Raw genomic sequence first — 6,522 nt, forward strand, 5'->3', positions numbered from 1 at the left:
ATGAGCAACGATAAATTCCTGAACTACATTTCAAAGGTTTGTTTCAAAAGAAATCATTACTCTATAATGACTGCTCACTTGATAAATTTCCTGTTTCATTCTGAAAACAGATAACTGAGAGCATCTACATGTTTTCTTTGTGGTTCAGATGATGCTGTTCTTTTTTTTGTTTAGAGGTAGAGGGGGGGAAAGAAAGAAATGTAGCTTTCAGCTAAAGTTTACACTGTTAAAGTTATTCTCATTTTGAGACCAATTCTTTATTGATGTGACTCATTAAGAGGACTCCTTTCGCAAGTTGGGATTACTCACTCAAGTAAATGAACTAAAATGAAGGCATTATCTTTTAAGATTAAATGATAAAATCTATGACTTAGACACTTATAATAGAACCATTAACAATTTTTAATTACAGTACAGCTACCAGCCATAGCAGTAGTATATGGTAATACCTACTCATTCTTTTGCCTGCTCTTTCACTGTGACATATCATTATGGAAGGATTATTTAAGTCCTATTTTTAGATTTAGAATTATTCAGACAGAGAACAACCAAAACTGGAAGTGCTGTATTAACAGCTCACATGTTATTTCAGGTGGTTTGAGCTAAAAAAAAACACAGTAAAAAATAATTATGTCTTGTGCTCAGAGGGGCAATGTATGGGGCCCAGAGGGACTCGGGGTCAATGCTGTGTGGTGTGCAGCCAGAGAACAGTCTCTAGACTCATTAAATGACATTATAGTCTTAACCATTCCAATTAGTTGCCAGAAAAGGATTTTGAGGCCTATGGCGGACCTTTAACAATGAGAAAGTTATGACAGATTCAGTTTATACTTTTCAGGTCTGCAAGACTTATTTGTCCATGCAGCCTACTCAAAAAACTGAGAGATCTGGTTTGAGACCATAGTTGACCAAATTAAGCAATGCTCCTAAGTGTCCATCTTCAAACTGTGTAATGCATACAGTAGATAATTAATTGCTGCTCAATACAAATTCCTAGACAGGCTCCTAAATCTTCTTTGTGCACTGTAATCATATTCCCTAAAGTGTCTGTCTTTCTGTCTGTCTAGGGTAACTGTTTTATTAAGAATATATTACAATCTTACTGTGGGAGGACCCTAATGAAAAATGGTATCAGGAAAAAAATATCTCTATAAGGATGCTCAAGAATTTGGATAATGATTTTCTGATGAAACATTGTTTTGAAAAAAAAAGGGGTCACTTAGTAAAACTAGAACTTTCTGCAGAAATACACTCATTTTCATGAAGTGTCTGCTGGGTGAAAGCTTTCCAGGTGCAGAGACAAAGATTCAGCTCTCCCATCATCTGTTGATGGCACTTATCTGAGATATGAAAGACTAACAGTTCAGGGGCATAAGTTGGTTTAATTATCAGCTCTACAGAGCTGTAAGCTATAGTAAAAGCTCTATTACGTTAATTTGCAGGATGTTGATTGGAAGGTGCTTTCCCTTGCATGCTTCTCTTTCAGAATTCCGGCTTCTGAATATTGTGTAAATTAATGGTATTGTAACTTGAGCAGAAAAAATACCCACTTCCATGACATCTGAAGTAAAACACCTGATTTGTTCTTGTTTCTAAATACCACCTGATTTTTTCTTGTTTCTAAATACCACCTATTTTAGCTCTGATACAGATGTTGTTTCCTGTTTTCCATTTTCTCATGTGATTTCTCTCTAGAAGATTGTGTGGGCTTTGAGTCTCAGATGATCCAAATTATTTTTCATTTACGATGAAATGAGAATATCCTTGCCTTAGCATTATGAAAAAGCTCATAAAAAAGAATGCATTGAGATACCCTTTTAAGGTTTTTCTCAAAAGATAAGAAAGGTCTTACTGTCATAAGATGGAAAGCAGTTGGAATTTTTATAATAAACTGCACTTTTGTGTGCAAAATGTAAAAAATTCCTGCCACTGCCTTGTATAAATCAAGGTTGTAACATTTACTAATAGCTTCTGAATATACATGGTCATTTTTTCTGTGGAGGTGTCTTGATATGATTTGCCTTGACACTGTTCTGCTGAGGAATAAATAAGAGAAATGAGAAAACACAGGATGCTGGTGAATCTGTACAGCATACAACACAAAGGAAAACGTTTAATGTATTGAACTTCTAAAAATGCACTTTGAATTGCTGTTTGTTTTTTAAGATACAAATTCACCTCTTCTAATATGGGCAAATTAAAAAAAAAAAAAAGTACCTCCCATCCCATAGCTCCTGATACAACCTTAGCCAAACCTCTCAATTTGCAAATTTCTACATTGGTAGCCTTTATAACTCTATTTCCTAATTCCTTATTATCTGGCCATCAAAATATGTGCCTAGATCTGTTAAGATCCATACAATTCCAACTGCAGTGCATTTCAGGATCTGTCTTTTTGGTAAGGTGAATGGCTAAAAATTATAGGAAAGGAATGTATGTGGGTGTGTTAATCTTCTACATGTGTTGCTGAAATGAAGAATTGATATAAAGATTAACAGACTGACGTTGGTGCAACTGAAAATTTGGTATAGCTTTTTAAAATACAGACCCTTTTGGCTTTAGTTTATGAGATCTGTCAAAACTTTACATTATCTTTAAAACAAATCAAAACATTTTCCACTGAATCATTCTAATATTACTTAGCTCTTTTGCAATACAAAGTAGCTACCAGAACATGGGATCTATAAGGCTAGAAAGAACTGTGTGTTCATCACTGATGGTAGGTAAAACCATTCAAGCAATAGCATCCAAATTGCCATGGGATATTCAGTGTTCAGGCTGTGCCAAGATTCTCTTATTTTTCCCACTGAGTTTTGGACTGATAATTAGGAAAAAATTGCATAATCATGTGGATCTAGTGTTCTTCTTGTTGCTTAGAAATACATGACATTTTGGAAATAACAGAATTGTAAATTTAAAGCTACTTCCACACAAATGTCACCTGAACAAGCAATGCTTCTTCAGCAACAGATTGGATTCACACAATAAGGTGCCATTAGGTTTAGGAGTCATATTCAAATGAAATTAAAATTTTTGGTTGTTAAATAAACTGCTAAATTCAGTATAATTGTAACAAACAGGTTAATAACCAACATTGGATGTGCCTCATCCCTTATCCTGTCTTAAAGATAAAAACAGTGACTAATACCATATCAAGCAAGAGTTTCACCTCTCTTTTTTCTTTTTTTCTTTTTTTATAAATATTTTTTTTTTTTTAATTTCTTCTTTTTTTCTATGGAAATATCTCAGCGTAATTCTGGTGGGTTACTCTCTTTATGGTTCCTCTTTAGAGAAGCCTGTCTCTGATGTTGCTGATTGTGTTGGAGTATTGCCCTGTGTGTACTTTATCCCATTATTAGAGATGTGGGATTGAATCTGATTACTTCTCACCTTGGGATGTAATGCTGTAGAATGGATCCATTCCTGCACTGACAAAAAGTGAGTGCATGAAAGCATTCACCTTCTTCCTCTCACTTCATTATCAGCTACATTTTTAAACTAGAATTTAATTTTATGCAGGTGGTTCTGCTCTGCAATTCTTCAAAGCATTAAGTCTTTCTACACAACCCTGTTCACACTTGCCTGCAGTAACAAAAGCAGGTAGGAAAATAAAAATAAACCAAAACATGTTCAGAACTTTACCTTTTCATTTGTTTCATATTGTATATGATATGCCTTCCATTACCAAGGTACTGTATTGACAGATTTATAACTTCTTTTGTTTGTCGGTGTAAGGCACAAGGTGATCTATTTTCTGGATAGACAGTACTCCTGAATGGAATGCAATCCAGCAAGCAGGCATCTGACTTTGGAGCAATTTTCAGTTATGTTTTGAAAACAGTGGCCAAGCACAGTGGCCCTGAGCTAAATAGTTAACCTTTGTGCACCTTTTTTAATCTCTGAAATGAAAATGAAACTATTTCCTTATTTCCAGATAAATTATAATGCTTACATCTATATCAATATTTGTACAGCTTTCTGAGATCTTTAGAAAGAAGTTGCCAGTGTTATTTTATTACTCTACCTTTTGAATTATGTAACTGTACTACTTTTTACCCTTTGGAAGATGGATTTTACATTGAGATTTCATAATTGTCTCCTACAACACTTCTGCTCTGAGAATGAATGTCTTAAAAAAAGAAGGAAATTAACTCTTATTCTAAAGGAAGATATTTAGAAGTTTTTGGATGTTCATGTAAAGAGGTGAATCATTTGCAAACATACCTAAATTTGAATATGAAGTTTGTCTGAAAGAAAGAATAAAATAAAAGTTGGGATAAAAGATGTAATGAATATACAGTTTTAAGTTGCTCTTAATGACTTCTCATTTGGTATATTATTTCCGTTAATTTTTAGTTAATTCTGTATCACCAAAACTTTCCATTTTTTTCCCAAAGGACCCTTTGGTTCATTCATTAAACAAGATGGTCCTGCTCTGGGGTTTAATCAAAGCTGAGTAGCAATGAAGGCTGTTATATCTGAATAGTCTTTTATTATGTCAACATCCCTTCTTTTGTTCTATTAGTGATTTTAACTTTTTATGTTCTGCTCTTTTGTTTCTTTTTTCCAAGGACTGTAGGGTACAGGACATTCCAATTACCAGCCCGTAATTCTCTGTTCTTTTGGACATCTCATAGACACATCCTCAAGGATACCTCAAATAAGTGAATTTACAAAGAAAAAAGGTTAACAAAGTGAAAAAGAAATCATGGTCTTGGTTGCTTCTGTATTTTTCTTGCTCTTTCTTCCCAGTATTAAAGGCTGATTCCTGGTCTAGTGTGTAAGAACTAATGAATAGCTGATTCCAGGGGCAATGAACTAACTGATAAATGCCAAATGTCTAACCTACTCTCAATCACAAATGTTAACCACAGCATATATTGGGAATATTGATGTGTAAATAAACAATAAAATAATATGAGAGGAAATCACAGCTCTGGAAGACTCACATTCTGCAGCAGTAGATACTGTATTCCTTGACTTCCCAGAGATGCTCACAGAGAAGCTGAAGTGTAGGCTACATGAGCAGGCAATGAGGGGGATGGAAAACTGAGTGAACATCTGAGCCCTGAGGGTTGTGATCTGTGGCACAAAATCTAGTTCGAGGCCAGTAACAAGCAATGTGTCCCAATGATTGATACTGGATCCAATACCCTCCCTTGAAGTGTTTATATTTTTCTCTTGACCTGCTGGCAGCACTCTAATTCAGCCCAAGGAAGTGTTACTCTTTTTTTTTTTCCTGCAAGGGCACACTGCTGGCTTATGTGGGACAAACAACCCCTTGCACCAATAAATGCTGGGGGCCACCCAACTGGAAAGCAGCTTGAAAGAAAAAGGCCTGTGAATGCTGATGGTATCCAAATTGAACATGAGCCAGCTACGTGCCCTTGCAGCAAAAAAAGCTACTTTATTGTTGGGATACATTAAGCAGGTCAAGGGAGGTGATCCTTGCTCTCTACTCAGCACTGGTGAGGCCACACCTGACAGTGCTGTGTCCAGTCCTGGGCTCCCCATTACAAGAGAGACGTGGACATACTGGAGAGAGTCCAAAGAAGTGCCATGAAAACTATTAAGAAACTGGAGCATCTCTCCTATGAATAAAGGCTGAGAGAGCTGGGACTGTTCAGCTCAGCTTAGAGAAGAGGAAGCTGGGGGGGATCTCACCAATGTATACAAATAATTGGAGGGACAGGGCAAAGAGGATAGCCCGGGCTCTTTCCAGTGCTACCCAGTGACAGGAACAGACTGATGGGCACAAACTGAACTACAGGAGTTTCCCTCTGAACAACAGAAACCACTTTTTCCTGGTGAGGGTGACTGAGCACTGACACAGGTTACGCAGTAACATTGTGGAGTCTCACATATTGGACATATGCAAAAGCTGTCTGGACATGGTCCTGGGCAACAAGCAGGTGACCCTGCTTGTGCTGGGGGCTTGGACAAGATGATCTTCAGAGGTCCCTTCCAATGGCAAATCTGATCATCTTTAAGTAGGTGTTTTAAATGAAAATTAACATGCAGATACAAAATACATTGGAAAACATTATATCTATGATCTAGGGCAAATTCTCAGCATAGTGCAGGAAATTTTTAGGATTTTCATTAGGGTGCATGAGAAAATGCTGTTGTATCTTGAAATGTCACAGAATAAGTTTACCTCTAAATATGCTGTGACAAATACAATAAAAAAGATTTCCAGACAGAAGGATGTCAGATATATTCTTGTATGGAAAATGAGACTTCCCCCATGTAGACATTTTTGTAAAGAAAATTATAATAAAAATGTGAAAATAATTGAAAACTGAAATACAAATTCAATATACATTACTGCTATTATTGAAACTTCATGCCCTTTACCTCAAAAGAAGCTTTATAAAATATAATGCTGAACTGTGGCAAGACTGAAGTTATTAAAAAGGACCATACTAAAAGTACTTCTGCATTAGGAATTTAATATTTTTTGTGGGAAATATGGACTGAGAGTCGCTAGAGATAATAATAGAGTGGACATGTAAAAGTACA

This window comes from Pseudopodoces humilis, chromosome 1, assembly GCF_049639895.1.
Source record: "Pseudopodoces humilis isolate 2021_Gansu_Grassland_sample_001 chromosome 1, ASM4963989v1, whole genome shotgun sequence".
Lineage (NCBI taxonomy): Eukaryota > Metazoa > Chordata > Aves > Passeriformes > Paridae > Pseudopodoces > Pseudopodoces humilis.